We start from the raw sequence: 23,124 nt of genomic DNA on the forward strand, positions 1-23,124 counted from the left end.
AGCCAGGGGGCTGTACACCCCCTTCCCCGATTTTCCCCAACACCCCCTCCCTCAGTGGTCAGGTAGTTACATGCAGCGCTGCCAATGTTGTCATTGGTTGCAAATTTGAATGGAAATTGAAACGTTAACACACACTTTAAAAGCAGATACAACGTATGAAAACTACTTGTACCTGATAAAGTCAAATAGGTTTGGAAAGTCTGGACAAAGCCGGGTTTCCTCACCCAGCTGTTGTGTTTGCTGACAATGTCGGTGCATTGGCTTCGGCAGTGTTGGCCAACCTTAGAATTTCAAATGATGATTTGTAAGCGACGTGTGAATGAGCTCTCCCCTGGCAGCTACTGATGACCAGGGTTGGGAGGAGGCTTTGGGACCAGACTATATTTACATGAACTCACCTACTCTGCCGAGGTATCCAGCGGACAGAGCTGGGCTGCCTCTGCTATAGGTGCCCGGAGGAGGGAAGGTGTGTGGGGCTCCAGCCTGGGACTCTTCCTCCCTCCTGCCAAGCCCTGACTATTAATCCCAGCCCTGGCACTCCTTTCTTCAAGCGCCATGTGGGCCAGAGGAAACGTGTGGTAGGAAGCACAAGGGCCAAGCTTGTGAACATCAGGTGCAGCAACAAGAATCCCAACTATCAGGGTAGCAAGTTCTTGAGCCCTATCCCATTGTGGCCATCCCTGCCAAAGACCTGGCTCTAGGAGGTGTGAGTCACCCAGCAGGAGGGGAAAGATTCACTCTTACACAGCTGGAGACAGGGGAGTTGACCTCAGGGCATTACCACAAGCATGCGTGGGTGGCAAGTTTGTACAAATTTTGGTGGTGCCCAGAACCTGCCCCCAAACTCCACCCCCACCTGCCTAAGGCTCTGGGAGGGGGTTTGGGGGGGATTAGGGTGCAGGATTCAGGCTTTAGGATGGAGTTTGGGGGCTGGGTGCAGGCTCCGGCAGGGTTGTAGGAAGGGGTGAGAGGTGCAGGCTCTGGGGTTGGGAAGGAGTGTGTGGGAAGAGGTGCACTCTCTGGGAGGAAGCGTAGGGCTGAGGATGAGGGATTCATGATGCAGGAGGGGGCTCAGGACTGGGGCAGAGTATCAGGGTTCAGAGGGAGCTCAGGGTTGGGGGTGTTGGAGAGGCTGAGGGAAGCCTGCACTAGGACTCTGGGGCTGCAGTTCTGCCCAGAATCCCTCTACTCCATCAGCAGGAGCAGGCAGGGGACAGGCACATGCTGCTTTTTGTCAGGCGGGGATGCACCACAGCAGAGGGGAGGGGTGCCAGGCAGGGGCCAGGGGAAGAGACCCAACTCCAAATATTGCTGGAGCAGGGCCCCCAGCCCTGAATATTCCTGGAGCCCGAGCAGCACAAATGTATATAACCTGCCGCCTATGACCACAAGGCAACACAAGGTCCCACTGAGATTTGAACTCAGATTACAGGATTCAGAGTCCTGAGTGCTGCCCATTACACCATGGGAGCAGCTTGTGCTGCCTTCTCTGCACATCGGTGACCCTCATGGGGCTGCTTGTGTAAGGGGGCTCTTGGCCCTTTACTAAAACTTAGTGTGTGTGTGTGGGGAGGGGGTTGGTTGGCTAGTTCCCAGCACCAATAGAAGGGGGAAGGATCAATGGGAAATCAGGACCCTGAGACTGACAGTCCCCTGGGACAATGGGGAGAGGCCAAAGCTCCAAGTTAGCTGCACTGACAGGCCAGACAGTGTAATGAGGGAGTCACCAAGCCAGGGGGTCCCATCCTCCATGTGAGCTGGAACTGCCTGGGTGAGAGTGGGGCAGAGCTAAGGAGAGAGCAGGAGCCCGAGAAGAGCCGGGGAGCAGAGCTGTGCAGGTGTAGTGCCAGAAACTGCTGCATGTAGGAATTTGCAACCTGTAGCAGTTACTGATACCTGAGGTTGTTCTTATTTGCTGACTTGTCCTAATTGGCTAAAACTTGACAGTGGTTTCTCTAGCAAAGGCCAGTCCCTGGCCCCTTGGTCCAGACATCCTCCTTCATATCAGGCTAGGGTGACCAGATGTCAAAAATGAAATATTGGGATGTGGGGGGCTGAGCAAAAAAAAAAAAGCCAGAGGGCCCCCCTGCCGCCAAGCGGAAGTGGCACAACCCCATCTCCAACCAATTCTTGGCTCCAACCTCTGCTAAACCCCCAGCTCCCCCATCCTCTCACTCCTGGGCCCAGCCTGGGCTCCAAGCTCTGCAGCCGAGCTATGATCCGGGCCGTCCTGCAGCTCCCGGGCAAGGGGTGAACCAGGCAGCTCCTGGCAGGAGCGTGTCTGCCCCACTTGTGTCTCCACCCCCTGCCCACCTGGGCCCTGCCTGCTCCGTGCTGCCCCCACCCCAATGCTCTGCCCGCAGGCTGCAGGGCTGGAGCAGCTTCTGCGCTGCGCTCCTGGCCATGGCCATGGCCAGTGTGCAGACCTGCGGGGGAGGGGCGCAGCCTTCCCTCTCCAGGTCTGCAAGGGGAATGTAAAGCGGCCATTCCTGCGGGAGTAAGGCGCTGCCATCACTCCCTAGCTCTGCCAGAGGACTGGGCAGCAGCAGTATTAGCAGGGGCAGGGCGCTTGATTGTTTCCCCGGCTCTGCGAGGGGACTGGAGAGCGGCCGTTCCTGGGTGCATGGTGTGCTAGGTTCCTTCCTAGCTTGCGACGGGAGTGGGGAGCGGCCGTTACTGTGGCGGCGGGGCACTGAGTTCCCTCCCCAGCTCTGCCAGGGGCCTGGGGAGCAGCCCTTCCTGCGGGATTAGGGCGCTGCCTTCTCTCCCTAGCTCTGCGAGACCACGGGGGAGCGGCCCTTCCTGCAGGATAAGGGCGCTGCCTTCTCTCCCTAGCTCTGCGAGACCACTGGGGAGCGGCCGTTCCTGCGGGATTAGAGCACTGCCTTCTCTCCGTAGCTCTGCAAGACCACTGGGGAGTGGCCCTTCCTGCGGGATTAGGGCGCTACCTCCTCTCCCTAGCTCTGCGAGACCACTGGGGAGTGGCCCTTCCTGCGGGGGCGGGGCGCTGGCGTCCCACCCCAGCTCTGCCAGGGGCATGGGGAGCAGCCCTACCTACCAGATTAGAATCCTGCCTTCTCTCCCTATCTCTGCAAGACCATTGGGGAACGGCCCTTCCTGCGGAGGCGGGGCGCTGGCTTCCATCCCCAACTCTGCCAGGGGCATGGGGAGCAGCCCTTCCTCAGGTATTAGGGCGCTGCCCTCTCTCCCTAGCTCTACGAGACCATTCGGGAGCAGCCCTTCCTGCGGGATTAGGGCGCTGCCTCCTCTACCTAGCTCTGCGAGACCACTGGGGAGCGGCCCTTCCTGCGGGATTAGGGCTCTGCCTCCTCTACCTAGCTCTGCGACACCACTGGGGAGCGGCCCTTCCTGCGGGATAAGGGCGCTGCCTTCTCTCCCTAGCTCTGCGAGACCACTGGGGGCAGCCCTTCCTGCGGGATTAGGGCGCTGCCTTCTCTCCCTAGTTCTGATAGACCACTGGGGAGCAGCCCTTCCTGCGGGATTAGGACGCTGCCTTCTCTCCCTAGCTCTGTGAGACCACTGGGGAGCGGAACTTCCTGTGTGGGCGGGGTGCTAGCTTCCCTCCCCAGCTCTGCCAGGGGCCTGGGGAGTACCATTCCTGAGGTATTAGGGCGCTGCCCTCTCTCCCTAGCTCTCCGAGACCATTCGGGAGCAGCCCTTCCTGCGGGATTAGGGCGCTGCCTCCTCCACCTAGCTCTGCGAGACCACTGGGGAGTGGCCCTTCCTGCGGGATTAGGGCGCTGCCTCCTCTCCCTAGCTCTGTGAGACCAGTGGGGAGTGGCCCTTCCTGCGGGATTAAGGCGCTGCTTTCTCTCCCTAGCTCTCCTAGACCACTGGGGAGTGGCCCTTCCTGCGGGATTAGGGCGCTGCCTTCTCTCCCTAGCTCTCCTAGACCACTGGGGAGCGGCCCTTTCTGCAGGATTAGGGCACTGCCTTCTCTCCCTAGCTCTGCGAGACCACTGGGGAGCGACCGTTCCTGCATGATTAGGGCGCCGCCTTCTCTCCCTGGCTCTGAGAGACCACTGGGGAGTAGCCCTCCCTGCGGGATTAGGGCGCTGCCTTCTGTCCCTAGCTCTGCGAGACGACTGGGGAAAGACCGTTCCTGCGGAATTAGGGCGCTGCCTTCTCTCTTTAGCTCTGCGAGACCACTGGGGAGCGGCCCTTCCTGCGGGATTTGGTCTCTGCCTCCTCTACCTAGATCTGCGAGACCACTTGTGAGCGGCCCTTCCTGCAGGATTAGGGCGCTGCTTTCTCTCCCTAGCTCTGCGAGACGACTGGGGAGTGCCCCTTCCTGGGGGATTACGGCGCTGCCTCCTCTCCCTATCTCTACGAGACCACTGGGGAGCGGCCCTTCCTGCGAGATTAGGGCTCTGCCTTCTCTCCCAAGATCTGCGAGACCAGTGGGGAGCAGCCCTCCCTGCGGGGTTAGGGCACTGCATTCTGTCCCTAGCTCTTCGAGACCACTGGGGAAAAACCGTTCCTGCGGAATTAGGGTGCTGCCTCCTCTCCCTAGCTCTGCGAGACCACTGGAGAGTGGCCCTTCCTGCGGGATTAAGGCGCTGCCTTCTCTCCCTAGCTCTGCGAGACCACTGGGGAGAGAACGTTCCTGCGGGATTAAGGCGCTGCCTTCTTTCCCTAGCTCTGCGAAACAACTGTGGAGCGGGTGTTCCTGCTTGATTAGGGCGCTGCCTTTTCTCCCTAGCTCTGAGAGACCACTGGGGAGCGGAACTTCCTGTGTGGGCGGGGTGCTAGCTTCCCTCCCCAGCTGTTCCAGGTGTCTGGGGAGCACCCTTCCTCAGGTATTAGGGCGCTGCCCTCTCTCCCTAGCTCTGCGAGACCATTCGGGAGCAGCCCTTCCTGCGGGATAAGGGCGCTGCCTTCTCTCCCTAGCTCTGCGAGACCACTGGGGGCAGCCCTTCCTGCGGGATTAGGGCGCTTCCTTCTCTCCCTGGCTCTGAGAGACCACTGGGGAGCAGCCCTCCCTGCGGGATTAGGGCGCTGCCTTCTGTCCCTAGCTCTGCGAGACCACTGGGGAAAGACCGTTCCTGCGGAATTAGTGCGCTGCCTTCTCTCTTTAGCTCTGCGAGACCACTGGGGAGCGGCCCTTCCTGTAGGTTTAGGGCACTGCCTCCTCTCCTTAGCTCTGCGAGACCACTGGGGAGCGGCCCACCCTGTGGGATTAGGGCACTGCCTTCTCTCCATAGCTCTGCGAGACCACTGGGGAGCGACCTTCCTGCGGGATTAGGGCGCTTTCTTCTCTCCCTGGCTCTGCGAGACCACTGGGGAGCGCCCCTTCCTGCGGGATTAGGTCGCTATTTTATCTCCCTGGCTCTGCGAGACCACTGGGGAGCGCCCCTTCCTGGGGGATTAGGGCGCTGCCTCCTCTCCCTATCTCTGCGAGACCACTGGGGAGCGGCCTTTCCTGCGGGATTAGGGCGCTACCTTCCCTCCCTATCTCTTCGACACCACTGGGAAGCGGCCCTTCCTGTGGGATTAGGGCGCTGTCTTCTCTAACTAGCTTTGCGAGACCACTGGGGAGCAACCTTTCCTGTGGGATAAGGCCGCTGCCTCCTCTCCTTAGATCTGCGAGACCACTGTGGAGCAGCACTTCCCGCGAAATTAGGGCTCTGCCTTCTCACCCAAGATCTGCGAGACCAGTGGGGAGCAGCCCTTCCTGCTGGATTAGGGCGATGCCTTCTCTCCCTAGCTCTGCGAGACCACTGGGGAGCGACTGTTCCTGCATGATTAGGGCGCTGCCTCCTCTCCCTAGCTCTGAGAGAACACTGGGGAGCAGCCCTCCCTGCGGGATTAGGGCGCTGCCTTTTGTCCCTAGCTCTGCGAGACGACTGGGGAAAGACCGTTCCTGCGGAATTAGGGCGCTGCCTTCTCTCCCTAGCTCTGCGAAAGCACTGGGAAGCGGCCCATCCTGCGGGATTAGAGCGCTGCCTTCTCTCGCTAGCTCTGCGAGACCACTGGGGAGCGACCTTCCTGCAGGATTATGGCGCTGCTTTCTCTCCCTAGCTCTGCGAGACGACTGGGGAGTGCCCCTTCCTGGGGGATTACGGCGCTGACTCCTCTCCCTATCTCTACGAGACCACTGGGGAGCGGCCTTTCCTGTGGGATTAGGGCGCTACCTTCTCTCCCTATCTCTTCGAGACCTCTTAGAAGCGGCCCTTTCTCTGGGATTAGGGCGCTGTCTTCTCTAACTAGCTCTGCGAGACCACTGGGTATCAGCCCTTCCTGCGGGTTTAGGACGCTGCCTTCTCTCCCTAGCTCTGCGAGACCACTGGGGAGCGGCCCTTCCTGCGAGATTAGGGCTCTGCCTTCTCTCCCAAGATCTGCGAGACCAGTGGGGAGCAGCCCTCCCTGCGGGGTTAGGGCACTGCCTTCTCTCCCTAGCTCTTCGAGACCACTGGGGAAAGACCGTTCCTGCGGAATTAGGGCGCTGCCTTCTCTCTTTAGCTCTGCGAGACCACTGGGGAGCAGCCCGTCCTGCGGGATTAGGGTGCTGCCTCCTCTCCCTAGCTCTGCGAGACCATTCGGGAGCAGCCCTTCCTGCGGGATTAGGTCTCTGCCTCCTCTACCTAGCTCTGCGAGACCACTTGGGAGCGGCCCTTCCTGCATTATAAGGGCGCTACCTTATCTCCCTAGCTCTGCGAGAACACTGGGACCGGCCCTTCCTTCGGGATTAGGGCTCGGCCTCCTCTCCTTAGCTCTGCGAGACCACTGGGGAGCGGACCACCCTGCGGGATTAGGGCGCTGCCTTTTCTCCCTAGCTCTGAGAGACCACTGGGGAGCGGAACTTCCTGTGTGGGCGGGGTGCTAGCTTCCCTCCCCAGCTGTTCCAGGTGTCTGGGGAGCACCCTTCCTCAGGTATTAGGGCGCTGCCCTCTCTCCCTAGCTCTGCGAGACCATTCGGGAGCAGCCCTTCCTGCGGGATAAGGGCGCTGCCTTCTCTCCCTAGCTCTGCGAGACCACTGGGGGCAGCCCTTCCTGCGGGATTAGGGCGCTTCCTTCTCTCCCTGGCTCTGAGAGACCACTGGGGAGCAGCCCTCCCTGCGGGATTAGGGCGCTGCCTTCTGTCCCTAGCTCTGCGAGACCACTGGGGAAAGACCGTTCCTGCGGAATTAGTGCGCTGCCTTCTCTCTTTAGCTCTGCGAGACCACTGGGGAGCGGCCCTTCCTGTAGGTTTAGGGCACTGCCTCCTCTCCTTAGCTCTGCGAGACCACTGGGGAGCGGCCCACCCTGTGGGATTAGGGCACTGCCTTCTCTCCATAGCTCTGCGAGACCACTGGGGAGCGACCTTCCTGCGGGATTAGGGCGCTTTCTTCTCTCCCTGGCTCTGCGAGACCACTGGGGAGCGCCCCTTCCTGCGGGATTAGGTCGCTATTTTATCTCCCTGGCTCTGCGAGACCACTGGGGAGCGCCCCTTCCTGGGGGATTAGGGCGCTGCCTCCTCTCCCTATCTCTGCGAGACCACTGGGGAGCGGCCTTTCCTGCGGGATTAGGGCGCTACCTTCCCTCCCTATCTCTTCGACACCACTGGGAAGCGGCCCTTCCTGTGGGATTAGGGCGCTGTCTTCTCTAACTAGCTTTGCGAGACCACTGGGGAGCAACCTTTCCTGTGGGATAAGGCCGCTGCCTCCTCTCCTTAGATCTGCGAGACCACTGTGGAGCAGCACTTCCCGCGAAATTAGGGCTCTGCCTTCTCACCCAAGATCTGCGAGACCAGTGGGGAGCAGCCCTTCCTGCTGGATTAGGGCGATGCCTTCTCTCCCTAGCTCTGCGAGACCACTGGGGAGCGACTGTTCCTGCATGATTAGGGCGCTGCCTCCTCTCCCTAGCTCTGAGAGAACACTGGGGAGCAGCCCTCCCTGCGGGATTAGGGCGCTGCCTTTTGTCCCTAGCTCTGCGAGACGACTGGGGAAAGACCGTTCCTGCGGAATTAGGGCGCTGCCTTCTCTCCCTAGCTCTGCGAAAGCACTGGGAAGCGGCCCATCCTGCGGGATTAGAGCGCTGCCTTCTCTCGCTAGCTCTGCGAGACCACTGGGGAGCGACCTTCCTGCAGGATTATGGCGCTGCTTTCTCTCCCTAGCTCTGCGAGACGACTGGGGAGTGCCCCTTCCTGGGGGATTACGGCGCTGACTCCTCTCCCTATCTCTACGAGACCACTGGGGAGCGGCCTTTCCTGTGGGATTAGGGCGCTACCTTCTCTCCCTATCTCTTCGAGACCTCTTAGAAGCGGCCCTTTCTCTGGGATTAGGGCGCTGTCTTCTCTAACTAGCTCTGCGAGACCACTGGGTATCAGCCCTTCCTGCGGGTTTAGGACGCTGCCTTCTCTCCCTAGCTCTGCGAGACCACTGGGGAGCGGCCCTTCCTGCGAGATTAGGGCTCTGCCTTCTCTCCCAAGATCTGCGAGACCAGTGGGGAGCAGCCCTCCCTGCGGGGTTAGGGCACTGCCTTCTCTCCCTAGCTCTTCGAGACCACTGGGGAAAGACCGTTCCTGCGGAATTAGGGCGCTGCCTTCTCTCTTTAGCTCTGCGAGACCACTGGGGAGCAGCCCGTCCTGCGGGATTAGGGTGCTGCCTCCTCTCCCTAGCTCTGCGAGACCATTCGGGAGCAGCCCTTCCTGCGGGATTAGGTCTCTGCCTCCTCTACCTAGCTCTGCGAGACCACTTGGGAGCGGCCCTTCCTGCATTATAAGGGCGCTACCTTATCTCCCTAGCTCTGCGAGAACACTGGGACCGGCCCTTCCTTCGGGATTAGGGCTCGGCCTCCTCTCCTTAGCTCTGCGAGACCACTGGGGAGCGGACCACCCTGCGGGATTAGGGCGCTGCCTTCTCTCCATAGTTCTGCGAGACCACTGGGGAGCAACCTTTCCTGTGGGATAAGGCCGCTGCCTCCTCTCCCTATCTCTGCGAGACCACTGGGTAGCAGCCCATCCTGCGGGATTAGGAGGCTGCCTTCTCTCCCTAGCTCTGCGAGACCACTGGGGAGCGGCCCCTCCTGCGAAATTAGGGCTCTGCCTTCTCTCCCAAGATCTGCGAGACCACTGGGGAGCGGAACTTCCTGTGTGGGCGGGGTGCTAGCTTCCCTCCCCAGCTGTTCCAGGTGTCTGGGGAGCACCCTTCCTCAGGTATTAGGGCGCTGCCCTCTCTCCCTAGCTCTGCGAGACCACTGGGTAGCAGCCCTTCCTGCGGGTTTAGGACGCTGCCTTCTCTCCCTAGCTCTGCGAGACCACTGGGGAGCGGCCCTTCCTGCGAGATTAGGGCTCTGCCTTCTCTCCCAAGATCTGCGAGACCAGTGGGGAGCAGCCCTCCCTGCGGGGTTAGGGCACTGCCTTCTCTCCCTAGCTCTTCGAGACCACTGGGGAAAGACCGTTCCTGCGGAATTAGGGCGCTGCCTTCTCTCTTTAGCTCTGCGAGACCACTGGGGAGCAGCCCGTCCTGCGGGATTAGGGTGCTGCCTCCTCTCCCTAGCTCTGCGAGACCATTCGGGAGCAGCCCTTCCTCCGGGATAAGGGCGCTGCCTTCTCTCCCTAGCTCTGCGAGACCACTGGGGGCAGCCCTTCCTGCGGGATTAGGGCGCTGCCTTCTCTCCCTGGCTCTGAGAGACCACTGGGGAGCAGCCCTTCCTGCGGGATTAGGACGCTGCCTTCTCTCCCTAGTTCTGTTAGACCACTGGGGAGCGGAACTTCCTGCGTGGGCGGGGTGCTAGCTTCCCTCCCCAGCTCTGCCAGGGGCCTGGGGAGCACCCTTCCTGAGGTATTAGGGTGCTGCCCTCTCTCCCTAGCTCTGCGAGACCATTGGGGAGCAGCCCTCCCTGCGGGATTAGGGCGCTGCCTTCTGTCCCTAGCTCTGTGAGACCACTGGGGAAAGACCGTTCCTGTGGAATTAGGGCGCTGCCTTCTCTCTTTTGCTCTGCGATACCACTGGCGAGCCGCCCTTCCTGCGGGATTAGGTCTCTGCCTCCTCTACCTAGCTCTGCGAGACCACTTGGGAGCGGCCCTTCCTGCATTATAAGGGCGCTACCTTATCTCCCTAGCTCTGCGAGACCACTGGGAGCGGCCCTTCCTTCGGGATTAGGGCTCGGCCTCCTCTGCTTAGCTCTGCGAGACCACTGGGGAGCGGACCACCCTGCGGGATTAGGGCGCTGCCTTCTCTCCATAGTTCTGCGAGACCACTGGGGAGCAACCTTTCCTGTGGGATAAGGCCGCTGCCTCCTCTCCCTAGCTCTGCGAGACCACTGGGTAGCAGCCCATCTTGCGGGATTAGGAGGCTGCCTTCTCTCCCTAGCTCTGCGAGACCACTGGGTAGCAGCCCATCCTGCGGGATTAGGAGGCTGCCTTCTCTCCCAAGATCTGCGAGACCAGTGGGGAGCAGCCCTTCCTGCTGGATTAGGGCGCTGCCTTCTCTCCCTAGCTCTGCGAGACCACTGGGGAACGGCCCTTCCTGCGGAATTAGGGTGCTGCCTTCTCTCCCTAGCTCTGCGAGACCACTTGGGAGCGGCCCTTCCTGGGGGATTAGTTCGCTGCCTCCTCTCCCTAGCTCTGCGAGACCACTGGGGAGCAGCCCTTCTTGCAGGATTAGGACGCTGTCTTCTCTCCCTCGCTCTTTGAGACCACTGGGGAGCGGAACTTCCTGTGTGGGCGGGGTGCTAGCTTCCCTCCCCAGCTGTGCCAGGGGCCTCGGGAGTACCCTTCCTCAGGTATTAGGGCGCTGCCCTCTCTCCCTAGCTCTACGAGACCATTCGGGAGCAGCCCTTCCTGCGGGATTAGGGCGCTGCCTTCTCTCCCTAGCTCTGCGAGACCACTGGGGAGCGGCCATTCCTGCGGGATTAGGGCTCTGCCTCCTCTACCTAGCTCTGCGAGACCACTGGGGAGCGGCCCTTCCTGCAGGATAAGGGCGCTGCCTTCTCTCCCTAGCTCTGCGAGACCACTGGGGGCAGCCCTTCCTGCGGGATTAGGGCGCTGCCTTCTCTCCCTAGTTCTGAGAGACCACTGGGGAGCAGCCCTTCCTGCGGGATTAGGATGCTGCCTTCTCTCCCTAGCTCTGAGAGATCACTGGGGAGCAGCCCTTCCTGCGGGATTAGGACGCTGCCTTCTCTACCTAGCTCTGCGAGAGCACTGGGAAGCGGCCCATCCTGCAGGATTAGAGCGCTGCCTTCTCTCGCTAGCTCTGCGAGACTCATAGACTCATAGACTCATAGACTGATAGGTCAGAAGGGACCAATCTGATCATCTAGTCTGACCTCCTGCACAAGGCAGGCCACAGAACCCCACCCATCCAGTTTTATACAACCCCTATCCCAGGACCGAGTTATTGAAATCCTCAAAAATGGTTTGAAGACCTCAAGCTGCAGAGACACCACCAGCAAGCGACCCGTGCCCCACGCTGCAGGGGAAGGCGAAAAACCTCCAGGGCACCTGCCAATCCGCCCTGGAGGAAAATTCCTTCCCGACCCCAAATATGGCGATCAGCTAAACCCTGAGCATGTGGGCAAGAGTCACCAGCTAGCACCCAAGAAGGAGTTCTCCGCAGCAACTCAGTACCCATCGCATGCAACATCTCCCCGCAGACCATTGAGCAGACCTGTCTGGTGGTAATTCAAGATCAATTGCCCAAATTAACGATCCTATCATAACATCCCCTCCATATACTTATCAAGCTTTGTCTTAAAGCCAGGAAAGTCTTTTGCCCCTACTACTTCCCTCGGAAGGCTATTCCAGAACTTCACTCCCCTAGTGGTCAGAAACCTTCGTCAATTTCAAGTCTAAATTTCCTAATATCCAGTTTATACCCATTCGTCCTCATGGCTACATTAGTACTAAACTTAAATAATTCCTCTCCCTCCCTAACGTTAACCCCCTTGATATATTTATATAGGGCGAGCATATCCCCCCTCAGCCTTCTTTTGGCCAGGCTAAACAAGCCAAGCTCTTTGAGTCTCCTTTCATAAGGCAGTTTTTCCATTCCTCGGATCATCCTCGTAGCCCGTCTCTGAACCTGTTCCAGTTTGAGACCACTGGGGAGCGACCTTCCTGCAGGATTAGGGCGCTGCTTTCTCTCCCTATCTCTACGAGACCACTGGGGAGCGGCCTTTCCTGCGGGATTAGGGCGCTACCTTCTCTCCCTATCTCTTCGAGACCACTTAGAAGCGGCCCTTCCTGTGGGATTAGGGCGCTGTCTTCCCTAACTAGCTCTGCGAGACCACTGGGGAGCAGCCCTTCCTGCGGGTTTAGGATGCTGCCTTCTCTCCCTAGCTCTGCGAGACCACTGGGGAGCGGCCCTTCCTGCGAGATTAGGGCTCTGCCTTCTCTCCCAAGATCTGCGAGACCAGTGGGGAAAGACCGTTCCTGCAGAATTAGGGTGCTGCCTCCTCTCCCTAGCTCTGCGAGACCACTGGAGAGTTGCCCTTCCTGCGGGATTAAGGCGCTGCCTTCTCTCCCTAGCTCTGCGAGACCACTGGGGAACGGCCCTTCCTGCGGGATTAGGGCACTGCCTTCTCTCCCTAGCTCTGCGAGACCACTTGGGAGAGACCGTTTCTGCGGGATTAGGGCGCTGCCTTCTCTCTTTAGCTCTGCCAGACCACTGGGGAGCAGCCCTTCCTGCGGGATTAAGGCGCTGCCTTCTCTCCCTAGCTCTGCGAGACCACTGGGGAGCGGCCCTTCCTCCGGGATAACGGCGCTGCCTTCTCTCTTTAGCTCTGCGAGACCACTGGGGAGCAGCCCTTCCTGCGGGATTAGGGCGCTGCCTTCTTTCCCTAGCTCTGCGAGACAACTGTGGAGCGGGTGTTCCCGCTTGATTAGGGCGCTGCCTTTTCTCCCTAGCTCTGAGAGACCACTGGGGAGTGGAACTTCCTGTGTGGGCGGGGTGCTAGCTTCCCTCCCCAGCTGTTCCAGGTGTCTGGGGAGCACCCTTCCTCAGGTATTAGGGCGCTGCCCTCTCTCCCTAGCTCTGCGAGACCATTCGGGAGCAGCCCTTCCTGCGGGATTAGGGCGCTGCCTCCTCTCCCTAGCTCTGTGAGACCACTGGGGAAAGACCGTTCCTGCGGAATTAGGTCGCTGCCTTCTCTCTTTTGCTCTGCGAGACCACTGGGGAGCGGCCCTTCCTGCGGGATTAGGTCTCTGCCTCCTCTACCTAGCTCTGCGAGACCACTGGGGAGCGGCCCTTCCTGCGGGATTAGGTCTCTGCCTCCTCTACCTAGCTCTGCGAGACCACTGGGGAGCGGCCCTTCCTGCATTATAAGGGCGCTACCTTATCTCCCTAGCTCTGCGAGACCACTGGGAGCGGCCCGTCCTTCGGGATTAGGGCTCGGCCTCCTCTCCTTAGCTCTGCGAGACCACTGGGGAGCAACCTTTCCTATGGGATAAGGCCGCTGCCTCCTCTCCCTAGCTCTGTGAGACCACTGGGGAGCGGCCCATCCTGCGAAATTAGGGCTCTGCCTTCTCTCCCAAGATCTGCGAGACCAGTGGGAAGCAGCCCTTCCTGCTGGATTAGGGCGCTGCCTTCTCTCCCTAGCTCTGCGAGACCACTGGGGAGCGGCCCTTCCTGCGGAATTAGGGCACTGCCTTCTCTCCCTAGCTCTGCGAGACCACTTGGGAGTGGCCCTTCCTGGGGGATTAGTTCGCTGCCTCCTCTCCCTAGCTCTGCGAGACCACGGGGTAGCGGCCTTTCTTGCTGGATTAGGGCGCTGTCTCCTATCCCTAGCTCTGCGAGACCACTGGGCAGTGGCCCTTCCTGCGGGATTAGGGCGCTGCCTCCTCTCCCTAGCTCTGTGAGACGACTGGGGAGCGGTCCTTCCTGCGGGATTAGGGCGCAGCGTGCTCTCTCTAGCTCTAAGAGACCACTGGGGAGCGGAACTTCCTGTGTGGGCGGGGTGATAGCTTCTCTCCCCAGCTGTTCCAGGTGTCTGGGGAGCACCCTTCCTCAGGTATTAGGGCGCTGCCTCCTCTCCCTAGCTCTGCGAGACCACTTGGGAGCGGCCCTTCCTGCGGGATAAGTGCGCTGCCTTCTCTCCCTAGCTCTGCGAGACCACTGGGGGCAGCCCTTCCTGCGGGATTAGGACGCTGCCTTCTCTCCCTGGCTCTGAGAGACCACTGGGGAACAGCCCTTCCTGCGGGATTAGGACGCTGCCTTCTCTCCCTAGTTCTGTGAGACCACTGGGGAGCGGAACTTCCTGCATGGGCGGGGTGCTAGCTTTCCTCCCCAGCTCTGCCAGGGGCCTGGGGAGCACCCTTCCTGAGGTATTAGGGCGCTGCCCTCTCTCCCTAGCTCTGCGAGACCATTGGGGAGCAGCCCTTCCTGCGGGATTAGGGCGCTGCCTCCTCTCCCTAGCTCTGCGAGACTACTTGGGAGCGGCGCTTTCTTGAGGATTAGGGCGCTACCTTCTCTCCCTAGCTCTGCGAGACCACTGGGGAAAGACCGTTCCTGCGGGATTAAGGCGCTGTCTTCTCTCCCTAGCTCTGCGAGACCACTGGGTAGCAGCCCTTCCTGCGGGATTAGGTCTCTGCCTCCTCTACCTACCTCTGCGAGACCACTTGGGAGCGGCCCTTCCTGCATTATAAGGGCGCTACCTTATCTCCCTAGCTCTGCGAGACCACTGGGAGCGGCCCTTCCTTCGGGATTAGGGCTCGGCCTCCTCTCCCTAGCTCTGCGAGACCACTGGGGAGCGGACCACCCTGCGGGATTAGGGCGCTACCTTCTCTCCATAGCTCTGCGAGACCACTGGGGAGCAACCTTTCCTGTGGGATAAGGCCGCTGCCTCCTCTCCCTAGCTCTGCGAGACCACTGGGTAGCAGCCCATCCTTCGGGATTAGGACGCTGCCTTCTCTCCCTAGCTCTGCGAGACCACTGGGGAGCGACCGTTCCTGAGGTATTAAGGCGCTGCCTTCTCTCCCTTGCTCTGCGAAACCACTGGGAAGCAGCCCTTCTTTCAGGATGAGGGCACTGCCTCCTCTCCCTAGCTCTACGAGACCACTGGGGTGCGGCCGTTTCTGCGGGATTAGGGCGCTGCCTCCTATCCCTAGCTCTGCGAGACCACTGGGGAGCGACCCTTCCTGTGGCATTAGGGCACTGCCTTCTCTTCCTAGCTCTTCGAGACCACTGGGGTGCATCCCTTCCTCCGGGATTAGGGTGCTGCCTCCTCTCCCTAACTCTGCGAGACCACTGGGGAGCAGCCCTTCCTGCGGGATTAGGGCGCTGCCTTCTCTCCCTAGCTGTGTGAGACCTCCGGGGAGCTCAGAATCCTGTGGGATTAAGGCGCAGCCTCCTCTCCCTAGCTCTAAGAGACGACTGGGGAGCAGCCCTTCCTGCGGAATTAGGGTGCCGCCTTCTCTCCCTATCTATGCGAGACCACTGATGAGCGGCCCTTCTTGCTGGATTAGGGCGCTGCCTTCACTCCCTAGCTCTGCGAGACCACTGGGTAGCGGCCCATCCTGTGGGATTAGGGTGCTGCCTTCTCTCCCCCGCTCCGCGAGACCACTGGGTAGCAGCCCTTCCTGCGTGATTGGGGCGCCGCCTTCTCTCCCTAGCTGTGCGAGACCTCCGGGGAGCGGACAATCCTGTGGGATTAAGGTGCAGCCTGCTCTCCATAGCTCTGCGAGACCACTGGGGGCGGTCCGTCCTGCGGGATTAGGGCACTGCCTTCTCTCCCTAACTCTGCGAGACCACTGGGGAGCAGCCCTTCCTGCGGGATTCGGGCGCTGCCTTCTCTCCCTAGCTCTAAGAGACCACTGGGTAGCAGCCCTTCCTGCGGGATTAGGGCACTGCCTTCTCTCCCTAGCTCTGCGAGACCACCGGTGAGCGGACGATCCTGTGGGATTAAAGCGCAGCCTTCTCTCCCTAGCTCTGCAAGACCACTGGGGAGCGGCCCTTCCACCGCCCCGCCCCCACTCGCACCGCCACTCCCCATGGCCCTCTCAGACATGGGGAGGGAAGCCAGTACCCCACTCTTACTGGAACCGCTTCTCCGCAACTGGGGAGGGAAGGCAACTCCTGAACCTCGCTCGAACCGCTACTCCCCAGGCACCTTCGAGAGCTGGGGAAGGAAGCCAGCTCCCCGTCCCCACTCGAACCGCTACTCCCCAGTCCCCATCCAAAACTGGGGACTGAAGCTAGCGCCCCTCCCCCGCTCGAACCGCCACTCCCTGCTCTCCTCCCAGGGTTGGGGAAGGAAGTCAGCACCCCGCCCCCGCAGGAATTGCTGCTCCCCAGTGCTCTTGCAGAGCTAGGGAGAGAAGGCAGCGTCCTAATCCCGCAGGAAGGGCTGCTCCACAGCCCCTGGCAGAGCTGGGGAGAGAAGCAAGCGCCCCACCCCCGCAGGCAGGGCTGCTCCCCAGTGGTATCGCAAAGCTAGGGAAAGAAGGCAGGCCCTAATCCCGCAGGAATGGCAGCTCCCCAGTGGTCTCGCAGAGCTAGGGAGAGGAGACAGCGCCCTAATCCCGCAGTAAGGGTCGCTCCCCAGTGGTCTCGCAGAGCAAGGGAGAAGAGGCAGTGCCCTAATGGTGCAGGAGGGGACGCTCCGCAGTGTTCTCCAAGAGCTAGGGAGAGAAGGCTGCGCCCTAATCCTGCAGGAAGGGGTGCTCCCCAGGCCCCTGGCAGAGCTGGGGAGGGAAGCCAGAACCCCGCCCCCGCTGGAAGTGCCGATCCTCAGTGGTCTCAAAGAGCAAGGGAGAGGAGGCAGTGCCCTAATCCCGCAGGAAGGGCCGCTCCCCAGTGATCTCACAGAGCTAGGAGGAGGAGGCGGCGCCCTAATCCCGCAGGAAGGGATGCTCCCCAGTGGTCTCGCGGAGCTAGGCAGATAATTCAGCGCCCTTATCCCACAGGAACGACCGCTACCGAGTTGTTTCGCAGAGCTAGGGAGCGAAGGCGGCGGCCTAATCCCGCAGGATGGGACGCTTCCCAGTGGTCTCGCAGAGCTAGGGAGAGGAGGCGGCGCCCTAATCCCTCAGGAAGGGCCGCTCTCCAGTGGTCTCGCAGAGCTAGGGAGAGGAGGCAGCACCCTAATCCCGCAGGAAAGGCCGTTCCCCAGTGGTCTCGCAGAGCTAGGGGGAGGAGGCGGCGCCCTAATCCCACAGGAAGCGCCGCTCCCCAGTGGTCTCGCAGAGCTAGGGAGAGAATGCGGCAGCCTAATCCCGCAGGAAGGTCCGCTCCCCAGTTGTCTCGCAGAGCTAGAGAGAGAAGGCAGCGCCCTAATCTCGCAGGAAGTGCCGCTCCCCCATGGTCTCGCAGAGCTAGGGAGAGGAGGCGGTGCCCTATTTCCGCAGGAAGGGCCGCTCCTCAGTGGTCTCACAGAGCTAGGGAGAGGAGGCGTCGCCCTAATCCAGCAGGAAGGGCTGCTCCCCAGTGGTCTCGCAGAGCTAGGGAGAGAATGCGGCAGCCTAATCCCGCAAGAAGGGCCGCTGACCAGTGGTCTCGCAGAGATAGGGAGAGATGGCGGCGCCCTAATCCCGCAGGAACGGCCGCTCCCCAGTGGTCTTGCAGAGCTAGGGAGAGGAGGCGGCGCCCTAATCCCGCAGGAAGGGCCGCTTCCCAGTGGTCTTGCAGAGCTAGGGACACGAGGCGGCGCCCTAACCCCGCAGGATGGGCCGCTCCCCAGTGTTCTCGCAGAGCTAGGGAGAGTTGGCGGCGCCCTAATCCCGCAGGAAGGGCCGCTCCCCCATGATCTCGCAGAGCTAGGGAGAGGAGGCGTCGCCCTAATGAGGCAGGAATGGCCGCTCCCCAGTGGTCTCGCAGATCTAGGGAGAGGAGGGAGCGCCCTAATCCCGCAGGAAGGGCCGCTCCCTAGTGGTTTCGCAGAGTTAGGGAGAGGAGGCAGCGCCCTGATCCCACTGGAAGGGCCGCTCCCTAGTGGTCTCGCAGAGCTAGGGAGAGATGGCGGCACCCTAGTCCTGCAGGAAGGGGGACTCCGCAGTGGTCTCGCAGAGCTAGGGAGAGGAGGCGTTGCCCTAATCCCGCAGGAAGGACCGCTCCCCAGTGATCTCGCAGAGCTAGGGAGAGGAGGCGGCGCCCTAAACCCGCAGTAACGGTCGCTCCCCAGTCGTCTCGCAGAGCTAGGGAGAGGAGGCAGCGCCCTAATCCCGCAGGAAGGGCCGCTCACCACTGGTCTCGCAGACCTAAGGAGAGGAGGCGGCGCCCTAATCCCGCAGTAAGGGCCGCTCCCCAGTGGTCTCGCAGGGCTACGGAGAGTTAGCGGTGCTCTAATCTCGCAGGAAGGGCCGCTCCCCAGTGGTCTCGCAAAGCTAGGGAGAGGAGGCGGCGCCCTAATCCCACAGGAAGGGCAGCTCCCCAGTGGTCTCGCAAAACTAGGGAGAGGAGGATGCGCCCTAATCCCGCAGGAAGGGGCGCTCCCCCATGGTCTCGCAGATCTAGGGAGGGACGGCAGTGCCCTAATGAGAAAGGAAGGGCTGCTCCCCAGTGATCTCGCAGAGCTAGGGAGAGGAGGCAGCGCCCTAATCCGGCAGGAAGGGCCGATCCCCAGTGGTCTCGCAAGGCTAGGGAGAGAAGGCGGCGCCCTAATTGCGCAGGAAGCGTTTCTCCCCAGGCTCCTGGCAGAGCTGGGGAGGGAAGCCAGCGCCGCGCCCCCGCAGGAAGGGCCGCTCCCCAGTGGTCTCGCAGAGCTAGGGAGAGGAGGCGGCTCTCTAATCCCGCAGGAAAGGCCGCTCCCCAGTGGTCTCGCAGAGCTAGGGAGAGTTGGCGGCGCCCTAATCCCGCAGGAAGGGCAGCTCCCCCATCGTCTCGCAGATCTCGGGAGAGACGGCAGCGCCCTAATGAGGCAGGAAGGGTAGCTCCCCAGTGGTCTTGCAGAGCTAGGGAGAGGAGGCAGCGCCCTGATCCCACAGGAAGGGCCGCTCCCCAGTGGTCTCGCAGAGCTAGGGAGAGGAGATGGCACCCTAGTCGTGCAGGAAGGGGCGCTCCGCAGTGGTCTCACAGAGCTAGGGAGAGGAAGCGTTGCCCTAATCCCGCAGGAAGGGCCGCTCCCCAGTGATTTTGCATAGCTAGGGAGAGGAGGCAGCACCGTAATCCGGCAGGAAAGGCCGATCCCCAGTGGTCTCGCAAAGCTAGGGTGAGTAGGCGGCGCCCTAATCCCGCAGGAAGGGCTTCTCCCCAGGCCCCTGGCAGCGCTGGGGAGGGAAGCCAGCGCCGCGCCCCCGCAGGAAGGGCCGCTCCCCAGTGGTCTCGCAAAGCTAGGGAGAGGAGGCGGCGCCCTTATCCCGCAGGAAGGGTCACTCGCCAGTGGTCTCGCAGAGCTAGAAAGAGGAGGTGGCGCTCTAATCCCGGAGGAAAGGCCGCTCCCCAGTGGTCTCGCAGAGCTACGGAGAGTTGGCGGCGCCCTAATCCCGCAGGAAGGGCCGCTCCCCCATCGTCTCACAGATATAGGGAGAGATGGCAGCGCCCTAATGAGGCAGGATGGGCCGCTCCCCAGTGGTCTCGCAGAGCTAGGGAGAGGAGGTGGCACCCTAGTCCTGCAGGGAGGGGCACTCCCCAGTGGTCTCACAGAGCTAGGGAGAGTTGGCGGCGCCCTAATCCCGCAGGAAGGGCAGCTTCCCAGTGCTCTCGCGAAAATAGGGAGAGGAGGCGTTGCCCTAATCCCGCAGGAAGTGCCGCTCCCCAGTGATCTCACAGAGCTAGGGAGAGGAGGCCGCGCCCTAATCCCGCAGGAACAGTCGCTCCTCAGTCGTCTCGCAGAGCTAGGGATAGGAGGCGGCGCCCTAATCCCGCAGGAAAGGCCGCTCCCCAGTTGTGTTGCAGAGCTCGGGACAGGAGCCAGAGCCCTAATCCCGCAGGAAGGGCCCCTCCCCAGTGGTCTCGCATAGCTAGGGAGTGAAGGCAACACCCTAATCCCGCAGGAAGGGCCGCTCCCCCATGGTCTCGCAGAGCTAGGGAGAGGATTGGGTGCCCTAATCCCGCAGGAAGGGCCGCTCCCCAGTGGTCTCAGAGAGCTAGGGAGAGTTGGCGGCGCCCTAATCCCGCAGGAAGGGCAGCTTCCCAGTGCTCTCGCGAAAATAGGGAGAGGAGGCGGCGCCCTAATCCCGCAGGAAGGGCTGCTCCCCCATTGTCTCGCACATCTAGGGAGAGACGGCAGCGCCCTAATGAGGCAGGAAGGGCCGCTCCCCAGTGGTCTCGCAGACCTAGGGAGAGAAGGCGGTGGCCTAGTCCCGCAGGAGGGGCCGCTCCCCAGTGGTCTCGCACAGCTAGGGAGAGAAGGTGACGCCCTAATCCCTCGGGAAGAGCCTCTCCCCAGTGGTCTCACAGAGCTAGGGAGAGGAGCCGGAGCCCTAATCCCGCAGGAAGGGCCGCTCCCCAGTGGTCTCGCAGAGCTAGAGAGAGGAGGCAGCGCCCTTATACCGCAGGAATGCCCGCTCCCCAGTAATCTCGCAGAGCTAGGCAGAGGCGGCGGCGCCCTAATTACGCAGGAACCTCCACTCCCCAGTGGTCTCGCAGAGCTCGGGAGAGGAGGCAGCGCCCTAATCCGGCAGGAAGGGCCGCTCCCCAGTGGTCTCGCAGAGCTAGGGAGAGTTGGCGGCGCCCTAATCCCGCAGGAAGGGCCGCTCCCCAGTGGTCTCGCAGAGCTAGGGAGAGGAGGCGGCGCTCTAATCCCGTAGGAAGGGCCGCTCCCCAGTGGTCTCGCAGAGCTAAGGTGAGGAGGCGGAGCCCTAATCCCGCAGGAAGGGCCGCTCCCCATTGGTCTCGCAGAGCTAGGGGGAGGAGGCGGCGCCCTAATCCCGCAGGACGGGCCACTCCCCAGTGGTCTGGCAGAGCTAGGGAGAGGAGACGGCGCCCTAGTCCCCCAGGAAGGGCCGCTCCCCAGTGGTCTCGCAGAGCTAGGGAGAGGAGGTGACGCCCTAATCCCGCAGGAAGGGCTTCTCCCCAGGCCCCTGGCAGAGCTGGCGAGGGAAGCCAGCGCCCCGCCCCCGCAGGAAGGGCCGCTCCCCAGTGGTCTCGCAGAGCTAGGGAGAGTTGGCGGTGCTCTAATCTCGCAGGAAGGGCCGCTCCCCAGTGGTCTCACAGAGCTAGGTAGAGAAGATGGCTCCCTAATCCCCAGGAAGGGCCGCTCTCCAGTGGTCTCGCAGAGCTAGGGAGAGGAGGCAGCACCCTTATACCGCAGGAATGCCCGCTCCCCAGATATCTCGCAGAGCTTGGCAGAGGAGGCGGCGCCCTAATTACGCAGGAAAGACCGCACCCCAGTGGTCTCGCAGAGCTCGGGAGAGGAGACAGCGCCCTAAACCGGCAGGAAGGGCCGATCCCCAGAGGTCTCGCAAAGATAGGGAGAGTAGGCGGCGCCCTAATCCTGCAGGAAGGGCTTCTACCCAGGCCCCTGGCAGAGCTGGGGAGGGAAGCCAGCGCCGCGCCCCCGCAGGAAGGGCCGCTCCCCAGTGCTCTCGCAAAGCTAGGGAGAGGAGGCGGCGCCCTTATCCTGCAGGAAGGGTCGCTCGCCAGTGGTCTCGCAGAGATAGGGAGAGTAGGCGGCGTCCTAATCCCGCAGGAAGGGCCGCTCCCCCATCGTCTCGCAGATCTAGGGAGAGATGGCAGCGCCCTAATCAGGCAGGATGGGCCGCTCCCCACTGGTCTCGCAGAGCTAGGGAGAGAAGGTGGCGCCCTCATCCCGCAGGAAGGTCCGCTCCCCAGTGGTCTCGCAGAGCGAGGGAGAGGAGGCAGCGCCCTGATCCCACAGGAATGGCCGATCCCCAGTCATCTCGCAGAGGTAGGGAGAGGAGGTGGCACCCTAGTCCTGCAGGAAGGGGCACTCCGCAGTGGTCTCGCAGAGCTAGGGAGAGGAGGCGTTGCCCTAATCTCGCAGGAAGGGCCGCTCCCCAGTAATCTCACAGAGCTAGGGAGAGGAGGCGGTGCCCTAATCCCGCAGGAACAGTCGCTCCCCAGTCATCTCGCAGAGGTAGGGAGAGGAGGCGGCGCCCTAATCCCGCAGGAAGGGCCGCTCCCCAGTGGTTTCGCAGAGCAAGGAAGAGGAGGCGGCGCAGTAAACCCGCAGGAAGGGCCGCTCCCCAGTGGTCTCGCAGAGATAGGGAGAGGAGGCGGCGCCCTAATCCCGCAGGAAGGGCCGCTCCCCAGTGGTCTCGCAGAGCTAGGGAGAGGAGATGGCGCCCTTATCCCGCAGGAAGAGCCGCCCCCAGTGGTCTCGCGGAGTTAGGGAGAGGAGGCAGCGCCCTAATTACACAGGAAGCACGGCACCCCAGTGGTCTCGCAGAGATAGGGAGAGAAGGCGGCGACGTACTCTCTCAGGAAAGGCCGCTCTCCAGTGGTCTCGCAGCGCTAGGGAGAGGAGGCAGCACCCTAATCCCGCAGGAAGGGCCACTCCCCAGTGGTCTCGCAGATCTAGGGAGAGGAGGGAGCGACCTAATCCCGCAGGAAGGGCCACTCCCCAGTGGTCTCGCAGAGCTAAGGTGAAGAGGCGGCGCCCTAGTCCCGCAGGAAGGGCCGCTCCCCAGAGGTCTCGCAGAGCTAGGGAGAGGAGGTGATGTCCTAATCCCGCAGGAAGGGTTTCTCCCCAGGCCCCTGGCAGAGCTGGGAAGGGAAGCCAGCGCCCCACCCCCGCAGGAAGGGCCGCTCCCCAGTTGTCTCGCAGAGCTAGAGAGAGAAGGCAGCGCTCTAATCCCGCAGGAAAGGCCGCTCCCCAGTGGTCTCGCAGAGCTAGGGAGAGTTGGCGGCGCCCTAATCCCGCAGGAAGGGCCGCTCCCCCATGGTCTCGCAGATATAGGGAGAGACGGCAGCACCCTAATGAGGCAGGAAGGGCCGTTCCCCAGTGATCTCGCTGAGCCAGAGAGAGAAGGCGGCGGCCTAATCCCGCAGGAGGGGCCGCTACCCAGTGGTCTCGCAGAGTTAGGGAGAGACGGCAGCGCCCTAATGAGGCAGGAATGGCCGCTCCCCAGTGGTCTCGCAGACCTAGGGAGAGGAGGGAGCGCCCTAATCCCGCAGGAAGGGCCGCTCCCCAGTGGTTTCGCAGAGCTAGGGAGAGGAGGCAGCGCCCTGATTCCACAGGAAGGGCTGCTCCCCAGTTGTCTCGCAGAGCTAGGGAGAGGAGGCGGCACCCTAATCCCACAGGAATGGCGGCTTCCCAGTGGTCTCGCAGATCTAGGGAGAGGAG

The 23,124-nt window shown here is 61.9% G+C and overlaps 1 non-coding gene across 1 annotated transcript; it reads right to left on the reverse strand.

Moving 5' to 3' along the window:
• Window positions 1–1,400: 1,400 nt before the first annotated feature.
• On the reverse strand, window positions 1,401–1,472 carry TRNAQ-CUG (transfer RNA glutamine (anticodon CUG)). The gene has a single exon. It is a non-coding gene; the product is annotated as a tRNA-Gln (tRNA).
• Window positions 1,473–23,124: the final 21,652 nt, after the last annotated feature.

This window comes from Gopherus flavomarginatus, chromosome 10, assembly GCF_025201925.1.
Source record: "Gopherus flavomarginatus isolate rGopFla2 chromosome 10, rGopFla2.mat.asm, whole genome shotgun sequence".
In the NCBI taxonomy this organism is placed as follows: domain Eukaryota; kingdom Metazoa; phylum Chordata; order Testudines; family Testudinidae; genus Gopherus; species Gopherus flavomarginatus.